This window comes from Cryptomeria japonica, chromosome 11 (assembly GCF_030272615.1).
Source record: "Cryptomeria japonica chromosome 11, Sugi_1.0, whole genome shotgun sequence".
Classification (NCBI taxonomy): domain Eukaryota; kingdom Viridiplantae; phylum Streptophyta; class Pinopsida; order Cupressales; family Cupressaceae; genus Cryptomeria; species Cryptomeria japonica.
In genome coordinates this window covers 417354420-417367140 of record NC_081415.1, presented here as the reverse complement: position 1 = coordinate 417367140, position 12721 = coordinate 417354420, and the positions used below count along the sequence as shown (strand labels likewise).

Genomic DNA, 12721 nt, shown 5'->3' with positions numbered 1-12721 from the left:
AAGAGGATAAATGAATTAATTAAATAAATAAAGATTTATTTAATTAATAGAAGAATTAAGCTTAGATAATTAAATAAATAAAATATTTATTTAATTAGACTGGACAATTTTGGGTGTCTACAATGATCTCATCATTTATATACCATTCACAGTCACAATAACATCAATTTGGTCGGTCTAATTAGATGTAACATGTAGATATAAATTTCCAGTCCAAAAACGCTCGTCAAGGAAATGCAAAAGGTAGAATGAGGGATGTGAAGCATCACACCATGCCAACACACCTTTCTATCCATCCCAAATTAATGCTTATGGATCAACACACTATTGCACATGCAGAAATATTATAGGTTGACTCCAAGAGATAAAACAATTAAGGCACACCAACTCAACTTATTCAAATTATAATTTGAACCACCAAAAACACTTGCAGATGCTCAACATAGCATCACCTAATATAAAAAATCCAAATCGTAAAATTGCATCATCAACATATCTAAAGAAATATGAATGCAACACATTCCCTATACACTATCACTTTGTCATTGTAAAAACCTAAACTCGGATTGACATAACTCCAACTGTAGACCAAAAAAGAATTTAAAAACTAGAATATATAGTGTATTTTCATCCACCAACATCATACTCCAATCACAAGAACTAATGAAATATATGAATTTAGGCATAGTGTCGATGCTTAGAATAGGTGAGTATCCTAATCACACAAGATGGTTAATGAAAAGCACATGGATGAAGAAAGGTTAGTCATAAGATGTGCAAGGGAATATTAGCCATTACAATTCAACAAAATTAAAAATATGAAGATGAGACAAATAAATTATTTTCTTGACATTGGACATTGACTTAAAGATATGGTAAACTAGGGAATGTTTGTGGTTATTCAATCTCTTGGGCACACTACAAGGCATTTTTTGAGTGATGTATTCATCATATGACCGTTAGAGGATCATAATATGGTACAAAAGATAAGTATTTTCACAATTACATCTTTAGAGAAAAATAAGTTATCATTCTATTTATAGAAATGTAAATTCAATTAATTATTAAAATACATAAATCTATGTAATTACATGATGCTTTTCAATTTATATATAATAACCTAAAATAATCATGTATTCATAACTACTCAATTAAAAAAAGCTAGCATATAATATGATATAATAACAATTACCTTCTAAAACATTATAACTTTTAAAACCTAATGAAAACATTTTAATTTGAACAATATTGGCAACAACAATGAGGAGACTGGGAGGGGGGGGGGTGAATAAGTCTAAACCAGATACACAAACCTAATCACAAAAATAGATTTGATAAACTACAACAATAATAAAGATAAGCAAATTAATGGCACAACACACAACACCAAGATTTTGACGTGGAAAACCCGGTTAAAGGAAAAACCACGGTGGGAACCTACCCATAGTAAGATGATACTCTGTAGTAGTATGTGAAAATATTACAATGGGGAATGCACATGCATTCAGGCACACTGCCTAGAGCTCACTGCTCAAAAGATAATGGCCCATAAGACTACAACCCTCAAGGAAGTCTCACTGACTTACAATAAGATTTGAACTACAATCTTGAAGAAATGAACTGAAAGAATAGCATCTCCAAATGCCTGATTACAGTTCCGGTTAAGCACAGTTGTCTTCTAAGCAACACCAATCTCTCCTCAATCACAACACTGAAGGATGAATCACTTGATCACACATATACCACTCTCTGATAATGCAGACACTACCTCGACTACTAAATTACATGGCAATATCACCTATATATACAAATCATCAACCTTGATAACAAGGTCAAATAAACCCTCAACTCACAATTACATCACATGATGCAAAGATCAACCACTGGACCAATATAATGATTTAAATGACATAACATGGATCTAAATCAAATTCCTAAATGTCCAACTCCACCGAAAATCATGCCAAGATCAACCGCAACACACTACACCACCAAAAATAACACATAACACAAAAATCATCACCAGTTTATTAAAACCACCAAAAACATGCACAACGATCAATGTAGATTATCAAAACAAATAGGACACAACTAGGGAACACCAAAAAGAATGTCAGAATCATCAGGAATAGCTACGCCAACACCACTTATAAAATCTTCATTTGTCAACGTCTGAAAGCTCAAGAACACAACCGATCAGAAACTATCATGAAGAAAGATAACTTGTTGAGCACCAAATCATGATCCATTTGAAATGATGATACACAAGATCATCCAAAACAATATCCCAAAATCTCAACATAAGATCCGATCACACCGAAATTACTGGAAGAAATACTAAACTCTGCAAAATAGTGATCATCAAAACAAAACTGCAAAACCGAATCATAAGATCTTCCCAAACACACTGGAACAAGTTACAGGAATATGTTGACATCAATGACAACAACATATCCTAGCAGCAATAATGACCAACAATCTCCCCCTTTGGCATTGATTGCAACATATGAATGTGAAAAAGAGTCAATGCAAAGAAATAAGATATCTCTAGCAAACTCCCCCTAAGTTCAAGATAGATAAAGCAGTTTTTCACACGATCTCTCCCCCCCTTTGACAACAATGCTAAAGATCTCAAAACAGATAACCAAATCATGATTCTCTCTCCCTGAGACACACAACCAGGATATCAAACTACTCCACCAAAGGAGCATCACCAACTCATCAATCCAGATAAAAAGATAAGGCTCTGAAATCCACCAGATTGATACAACTCAATGCATATAGTTATCAACAGGAGGGATAGATACCACCAACTTGTCTCTCAATAGATAAATGTATCTGCAGGCAAAGGCTTAGTAAAAATATCAGCTATTTGTTCCTTTGTAGATACATACTCCAACTTCACCATCTCTTCACTAACTTGCTCTCTCAAGTAATGATATTTGATTGACACATGCTTAGTCTTTGAATGTTGTACTGGATTATTTGACATGTTAATAGCATTGGAATTATCACAGTATATGGCAATAGGCTCATCATAGATAATTCTGATATCTTTCAACATTTGCTTCATCCAAACTACCTGAGTGCAATTACTACCAGCAATAATATACTCAGCTTCAGAAGTAGATAAGGACACTGAAATCTTGTGTCTTACTTGCCCATGAAACCAAACCAACTTCTTACCCAAAAAGAATGTTCCACTGATAGTGCTCTTTCGGTCATCATCACTAGCCCAATCAGCATCAATGCAAGAACATAGCATGAAATCATCATTCCTTGGATACCACAAACCATAATCCACAGTCCCCTTTAGGTATTTGAATATCCTCTTTACAACAGTGGCATGACTCTCTTTTGGGTTAGTTTGATATCTAGCAGCCATGCACACAACACGCATAATGTCTGGTTTAGTTTGAGTAATATATAGCAATCCACCAACCATAGATCTATACAAACTCTTACTAGCTTTTGGAGATTCATCATTCTTAGACAATTTATAGCCATTCACCATAGGAGTTCCAACCGGTTTGGAGTCATCTAATCCAAACATCTTTAGTAATTCCTTCATATACTTAGTTTGACATATAAATATAGCTTTTCCAAAATGTGAAATCTACAAACCTAAGAAAAATTTCATCTCACCAATCATAGACATCTCAAATTCTTTCTGCATATCACCAACCAACTTCATACTTAGGTTATCATCACCTCCAAAGATAATATCATCAACAAAGACTTCAACAATCAAGATGTTATCATTTTCTATCTTAAATTACATATTATTGTTAGTGGCGCCTTTATTAAATCCCAATTTCAATAAATACTTATCTAGTCTAACATACCAAGCTCTAGGGGCTTGCTTCAATCCATAAAGAGTTTTCTTCAGTTTACATACCATGCCTCCATCATTTGATAATGAAAACCCATTAGGTTGCTCAATGTAGACTTCTTCTTCGAGATTACCATTCAAAAAGGCAAATTTGACATCCATCTGATATACCTTGAAATCTTTATAAGTGGCATATGTAAGCAACAGTCTGACAGCTTCAAGTCTGGCCACTAGAGAAAAAGTATCCTCATAATCAATTCCTTCTTTCTGAGAGTATCCTTTGCAAACCAGTCTAGCTTTATTTCTGACAACTTCACCGACTTCATTCAATTTGTTCCTAAATACCCATTTAGTGCCAATAAAATTCTTATTCTTAGGTCTAGGAATAAGCTCCCATGTGTTATTCTTTTCAATCTAATCTAATTCTTCTTCCATAGCTCTCATCCAATTTTCATCTTTACAGGCTTTAGCAAAAACTTTAGGTTCAACTTTAGAAATCAAACATACTTCTTTAGTAGCTAACCTTCTACTATTCATCACACCTTTATTCTTATCACCAATAATTTGATTTTTAGAATGATTCAATCTTACATACCTTAGAGTCTTCTGATTGTTCTGATTTTTCAGGTTCTTGAACATCTTCACCGACAACAGCAACATCAAGGTTAACTATCTCTACCAAATGATTATGCTTAGGTTCTTCAATCTGAACAGGGGCTAAAACAATATGTTTTCCATCATCATATCCACATGCTTTGATCTCTTTCCCAAGGTTCTCATCCACCTTCACATTATCTCTTCCCACTATCTTTCCCAGTCTCTTATTGTAGTACAGGTAGGCTTTGCTCTTTGTTGAATATCCCCAGAAAATTCCTTCTTCACTTCTAACATCAAACTTTCCTATATCCTCATCTCTCCTGATGTGACATTTTCTACCAAATACTTTGAAATATCTCACAATAGGAACATGACCAAACCATAGCTCATAAGGAGTCTTATCGGTATCACCTTTAATATGAAATTTATTGAAAATGTAAACAATAGTGCTAATAGCTTCTCTCCAATAGATCTTCATAACATTCCCTTCAATCAACATAGTCCTTGCAGCATCCAAGACAATTATTTTCTTCCTTTCAACAACTTCATTCTGTTGACGGGTTATATGAGTAGATAATTGCCTTCTAATCACATGCTTCTCACCAAATGAATTGAACTCACTGGAATAGAATTCTCTACCTCTATCAGATCTCAGACACTTCACCTTCAATCCAGACTCAGTCTCCACCTTAGCTTTGAATATATTGAACTTGTCCAATGCTTCTTATTTCTCCTTCAAAAAAATAACCCACATCATCCTGGAATAATCATCAATTAGCAACATAAAATATCTATCACCCTACACACTTCTAACATTTTTAGGTCCACACAGGTCAGTATGCACAAGATCTAGCAATCCATCAAATGTATACTATTTGCTCTTGAAATAAATTTTTGTTTGCTTACCCAACTGACATTCCTTACATACCGGATTAGCAAGCTTAATAATCTTAGGAAAATCTCTAATAGCTTGTGTAAAACAAATCTTAATCATTGAATCAAAATTCACATGACACATTCTCCTATGGCACAACCAACTCTCATCAATCTGAGCAATCAAACAACTTTTCTCACTAACATTCAAATGAAAAATGTTACCTTTAGTCTTAGATCCAGATGCAATTTCTACACCAGAGGCATTTAGGATATTGCATTTTCCATCCTTGAATTTTAGATCATAACCTTTATCAACCATTTGTCCAACACTCAAAAGATTATGCTTCAAACCTTTAACATACAAGACATCATCAGTATTATTCTTACCATCAAAATAAATAGAACCTCTCCCACAGATTACACAGGCTTTGTCATCTCCAAATCTAACTATTCCACCATCATATCTTTCCATACTAACAAATTTTCTTTTATCACTGGTCATATGATGTGAACAACCACTATCAATTACCCATTCATCCTTCTCTTCAACTTTAGCAGCTAAAGATTTCTCTTCAATAGTACAACTTGTGAAATCAACAGGTAGAGGTCCATCTTCCTCAATGGCAAGGAATACAACTTCATCTCCTTCTGATTCTTTATCTGTAATACCTTCATCGACAACATAATAACAGTTCTTATGATTCCTATACTTTTGCTTAGACTTGTAAGGCTTATCATACTTGTTGAATGCTTCTTATATCTATCATTTTTGTCATGCTTATCAAACTTATCATGCCTATCATACTTAGTAATTCTCTCTGGGCATCTAGAAGTAAAATGTCCTATCTTATTGCAAGAGAAGCATTTTAGAGATAGTTTTCCATCATACTTACTGGCTCCTTTAGGCAATCTTCGGGAAATTAATGCTTCAAGCTCATCCACCTCCTATTCTTTCTCTTCCATCTCTCTTCTCTCTTTTTCATATCTAGATATTCTGCACTCACCAAGAGCATACTTCTGCTTACTGGATACATATGTTGATGCTCTAAATATTGTCTCAGACTTTCCATGTGATTCTCCAAATTTTCTTAGCTCAAATGCAACAATCTATCCAACCAGCATATCTCTTGTTACTGTAGTCACACTCTGGATCTCATCAATAGCATCAACCTTATGTTTGTAAGCAAGAGGCAAAGATCTCAGCACCTTAGAAACTATTTCATCTTCTTCAAGGGTTCCACTGACACATCTGATACCTAAGACCAGATCATTCACCTTAGCCATGAAAGAGTGTATGTTCTCATCATCTCACATCTTCAACATCTCATACTTTCCTTTCAAACTCTGTAACTTATCAACTCTCACTTTTTTATCACCTTCATACAAGATTTCAAGCTTTTCCCATATCTCATGTGCGGTCTGAAGTCCCATTACATTTGTCATTTTTGAATCAGTCAAGGCACTAAGCAATGCTTCCTTTTCTGTAATATTATGTTCATCTTTCTTGATGTCATCAACAGTAACCGGTCCATTTGGAGGAGAAGAATAGGCATTTTTTGTAATCTTCACCAAGATATTTCAAGTGCAATTCCATCTGGTTATTCCATATAGCATAGTTGTTTCCATCAAACCTCAAACTGTCCTTCTTAAAGATAATGCCTTAATCTGCCATCTTGGATCTCTTCAAGTAGTTAAGCTTCTTCTAGAGGATCTAGCTTTGATATCAATTGTTGGCAGCAACAATGACAGAATACTGAGAGGGGAGGTGAATCAGTCTTCACTGGATACACAAACTTAACCACAAAAATAGATCTAATAAATTGTAGCAATAATAAAGATAAGAAAATTAATGGCACAACACACAACACCAAGATTTTGATGTGGAAAACCCGATTAAGGAAAAAACCACAGTGGGAACCTACCCATAGTAAGATGATACTCTACAGTAGTATGTGAAAATATTATAATGTGGAATGCACATGCATTTAGTCACACTGTCTAGAGATCACTTCTCAAAAGATAATGGCTGAAAAGGATACAACCCTCAGGGAAGTCTCACTGAATTACAATAAGATTCCGACTACAATTTGGAAGAAATAAATTGAAAGAATAGCATCTCCAAATGCCTGATTACAGTTCCGGTTAAGCACAGTTATTTGCTCAACAACACCAATCTCTCCTCAATCATAACACTAAAGGATGAATCACTTGATCACACATATACCACTCTTTGATAATGCAGACACTACCTCAACTACTAAATTAAATGACAATATCACCTATATACGGAAATCATCAACCTTGATAACAAGGTCAGCTAAACCCTCAACTCACAATTACAAAATTATATCACAGGATATAGATATCAGCCACCAGACCAATATAATTATTTACATGACATAACATGGACCTAAATCAAATTACAAAACACTCAACTCCATTGGAAATCACGCCAAGATCAATTGCAACACGCTACACCACCAAAAATACTGCATAACACAAAAATCATCACTGGCTCATTAAAACCACCAAAAAATCACTCAACGATCAATATGGATCATCAAAACAAATAGGACATGACTAGGAAACACTAGCAAGCATGTCAGAATCATCAGGAATAGCTATGCCAACACCACTAATCAAATCTTCATCTGTCAATGTCTGAAAGCTCAAGAACACAACCAATCAACAACTGTCAAGATGAAAGATAACTTGCGGAGCACCAAATCATGATCCATCTGAAATGATGATGCACAAGATCATCCAAAACAATATTCCAAAATCTCATCACAAGGTCTGATCACACCAGAATATATCGGAAGAAATACTGAACTTTGTAAAACAATGATCAACAAAACAAAACTGCAAAACCGGATCATAAGATCTTCCCAAACACACCAGAACAAATCATAGGAATATGTTGACATCAATGACAACAACATATCCTAACATCAACAATGACCAACAATCTCTAGCACTAACTTAACCCTATTTTATAAATTGGATTATACAATATAATTCATATATTGTGAAAATGTATGTAAGAGTAAAGACAATGTGCACTTTATTCCTTTGTATACCCTTTTATGTAAGGAATATATTAGACCATATGTTAGAATCATGATATGATGCTTTAGACTCAATTTGAATGGAGAAAAGTTGTTGTCCAGTATTATTATCACATTCAATAGTGGAGTTAGAAATAAGTAGGAGGAATACAATAAATACATGTAATCACATTAAAATCCCAAATCTTAATGCTAATACATATTATTACAATAAAATTCAATAATTTTGACTATGGATTGAGGTTCATAGATAATAGTCCTCTTTGTCTAGAGTGATTAAATTATTCCATTATCCTCACCACAATTTTCCTTCTTCCTCGATAGTTTTTCCTCTCTCTCCTGAATATGTTTGGTCATTTTCCTAGCATAAAACTCTTTGTAGATATAACGTTGAAACTTATTTGGATGCTCATCATCAACCAGTCCATCCAGTGGATAAAGCATAGAATTAAGGTTTGGATTGTGGAAAGCTACAATGGACAATCGTGTTGTGATTGAATTCACCACTACTCGATGATCTATGCTCTTGAAAATACCATTTCTTAACACCTACACAATCAATCACTTGATAAAAAACATGAATGGCAAGAAAGAGGGCGAATTCAAGAAGATGAGGAAGAAGAGGCAAGAAAATTAACACTTACATGCATTCGGTCTCTCAAATTCACCACAAATGCCCCATCAATGGGTTCCACAATCACCCAAGTTTTGCCATCATCTTTGGTGAATTGCAAACCGCCAACTTTATCTTGGAGCAACAAAGTTATGGTCCCTGGATCTGTGCGCCTCTTTAGTCCCAGCGTCATCTCAAGTTTGATAGAACACTCTAGTAATTTCTATCATCATCTAGATAGTCTCTATCACCTACCATAGTCTATTTTCTTCCACCACCACCCAACATTAATGGCAAATCTAGAAATATCTCCTATGACGGTAATTCTAGATCATTCTTTGCAAACCTCTATAAATAGAGGCGATGTAACCCATTCTTGTAAGCAATAAAAAACATTGTTCGGTTCATGTACAATAGTACACTTGCGTAGAAATTTGTTCTATTTCATTAATGCATGTGCCCACTTCATAGTGGTATTAGAGCATGGTTTGTCACCCATTTCAGAATTATGACAAAGTTATTAAAGAGAGGTGAATCAAGAAAGAGATTGAAGTTTTTTTGAAGACCGCCGCCCAAACAGAAGGTCTGTAAAAGAAACAATAATTAGCAGAAAGGTCGCAACCTTGGGAAACATCAGTTTGAGGAGATCGCCTAGTCATTGAGGAAGACCGTACAACTAAGAGGAGATCGGTTTTCAAGAAGATCGTTAATCAGCTTTAATAACAAAGTTAAGAGCCAAGATTGAGAGTTGAAACCGACTCAAAAGATTTTGCAGAAGGAGCAGATCACACAATGGTTTGGGAAAAAGATTGTAGCTAAAGTTGTTAGCAGGTATGGAATCAGGTATTAACTATTTTCAGCCCCTTATTCCACTTCTTACTGGTAAAAATTATGATACTTGGGCAATAATAATGAATACATTGTTTCATTCTCAAGAATTGTTGGATATAGTAGAGAAAGGATTTGTAGAACCATAAAATGAGGCATCATTAACCATAGATGAAAAGAATAAGCTTGAGGAGAATAGGAAGAAGGACATAAGGGCCTTAAAAATTATTCAACAAGGTATGGATGATATTGTTCTTGTTAGAATTAATGGAGTTACTTCAGCTAAGAAATCATCAAAAATATTAGAGACAACATACCAAAGAACAAGTAAGGTTACAGTAGCAAAGTTGCAAGCACTTAGAAGGGATTTTGAAAATATTCAAATGAAAGAATATGATTCAGTAGAACAATTTTCAGTTCAAGTTATGAATGTGGTTAATCAAGTTAGATTAAATGGTGACGAGTTAATAGATCAAAAAGTCATAGAAAAGATTCTTAGAAGTTTGCCGAGCAAGTTTGATACTATTGTGGTTGCAATTGAAGAATGTAAAGACTTGTCAAAATTGTCTATAGATGAGTTGTTTGGATCATTATACAATCATGAATACAGGTTGAATAGGAATAATAATTCTTCATTGGAGAATGCCTTTAAGTCATAAATGACATTTGGCAGAGGCAGAGGTAGAGGAAATTCAAGATTTAGAGGAAGAGGAAGAGACAATTTTCAAAGAGAGGAAAGAAGAAGTCCTGAACCATGAGGAAGGAGAAATCAAAGTTTCAACACAAGAGGACGTAGCAATAATCAATCATCCCAAAGGTATGATAAGTCCAATATTCAATATTACTACTGCAAGAAGTATGGACACTTTGCTAGTGAATGTCGAAAGAAACAAGTTGATATAGGAAAGCAAAATGTAATTTTTTTTCTGAAAATAGTTCAGAAACATTGTTTATTACATGTCATGTAGAACAAGAAAGTCCAAGTGATTCTTGGTTTCTAGATAGCAGGTGTAGCAATCACATGATATGAAATAGAGATTTATTTGATTACTTGGATAGTTCAATTAAATCAGAAGTGAAATTGGGTAATAATGACACAGTGGAAGTAATGGGAAAAGGTACAATCAATGTGATGACAAATTTTGGTAAGAGGACTATTCCTGATGTTTATTATGTACCGGGTTTGAAACATAATCTCATAAGTGTGGATCAACTTGTTCAAAAGGTTATAAGGTTATCTTTGAGAACAACGTGTGTACTATATTTGATAAATCTCCTAGTAACACAGTGATTGCAAGGATTGAAATGACAAGAAATAGAATCTACCCACTTTGAATGAAGAGCGAAAAGGTTGGAGATGTTGAAGCAAATTTCAAGACAACTTATTTGGATCAAGCATGGGTATGGCACTTGAGGTATGGACATATTCACTTCAAAGGATTATCCTTATTGCAGCAAAAGAAAATGGTAACAAGATTGCCCCTAATTAAAGAGCCATTAAATTCATGTAATAGTTGTATTTTGGCTAAACAAAATAGAGATAAATTTGCAAAAGGGATGTCATATAGAGCATGGAAACCTTTAGAGATTGTGCATACAGATATATATGGTCCAATGCAAACACCATCATTAGGGGGGAGCATTTATTTCTTAACTTTTATTGATGATTTTAGTAGAAAAATACGGGTTTGTTTCCTTAAGTACAAATCAAAAGAATTTGGAAAATTCAAAGAGTTTAGAGCATTGGTTGAGAAGCAAAGTGACCTACCCATCAAGGTATTGAGATCAAATAGAGGTGGAGTATACAAATCAAATGAGTTCTTAGATTATTGCAAGTATCATAGAATAAAGAAACAATTCACTATGAGTTACACACCTCAACAAAATGGTGTTGCAGAGAGAAAGAATAGAACAATAATGGAAATGGCAAGGAGTATGTTGAAGGAAAAGAATTACCAAATGAATACTGGGTTGAAGCAGTAGTTTGTGTAGTATATATATTAAACAAGAGTCCAACAAAAAGTGTGAAAGACAAGGTTCCACAACAAGCATGGAGTGGTAAGTCTCATTCTGTATCTCATTTCAAATTTTTTGGATGTGTTGCATTTGCACATGTGCCTAAGGAAATAAGGAGTAAGTTGGATGATAAAGGTGAGAAATGCATCTTTATTGTGGTACAGAAGGCCTGATTCTCTACGTCCTATAAAAAAGCCTAGATCTTTCATTTCAATATAAATTGATATTACGATGATGTAAGAGTAAGCATAGTAATAAATATGAACCAAGTCAGTTCGCTTGAACTTGATGAAATATTCTCTACTATGTTTACTCTTTCTTTTTTATTCCGAAGAAATAATCTTTCATTGGATTCTATAGATTCCTATTATTTGTTCAAATTCGATCGGTCCGAATTTTGCAAGACTTTGAAAACAATAATTTTGAGTATTTTAGCCTGTATCAAAAAAGAAAATAAAACTGATATTATTTCAATTCAATTTGTCAATATTACAATTTGTTGATATTATAATTATAATATCAATTGAATTGCTCATTTAATAGACATTCTAATATGTCTGCCTTGAAGAGGACTTGAACCTCCATGCTGTTTAGCATGACATTTTGAGTGTCATGTACCTACTTGAACTATAGATTTTCTATGGTGGAGGGCAATAGTAGGGCCATTTTATCGATTCTATACGTAACATGCCAACCGAGCGACTATTATTCCCTATGCACCACTGTCAATTCAGAAACCTGCTCTAATAATTAATCAACCTGCTAGTCCAAAGCATATAAGTTGTTTAATCCCATCACTAGGAAGGTTTTCATTAGTAGAGATGTTGTCATTAAAGAAGAAGAATCTTGGGATGGAAGTATAGACAAAACAATTTTAGGTACTATAACAAT

General features: G+C 34.2%; 1 pseudogene; it reads right to left on the bottom strand.

The window, feature by feature from the left end:
- Positions 1-8649: 8649 nt before the first annotated feature.
- LOC131073578 (naringenin,2-oxoglutarate 3-dioxygenase-like) overlaps positions 8650-12721 on the bottom strand; it is a 42513-nt pseudogene continuing 38441 nt past the window's right edge.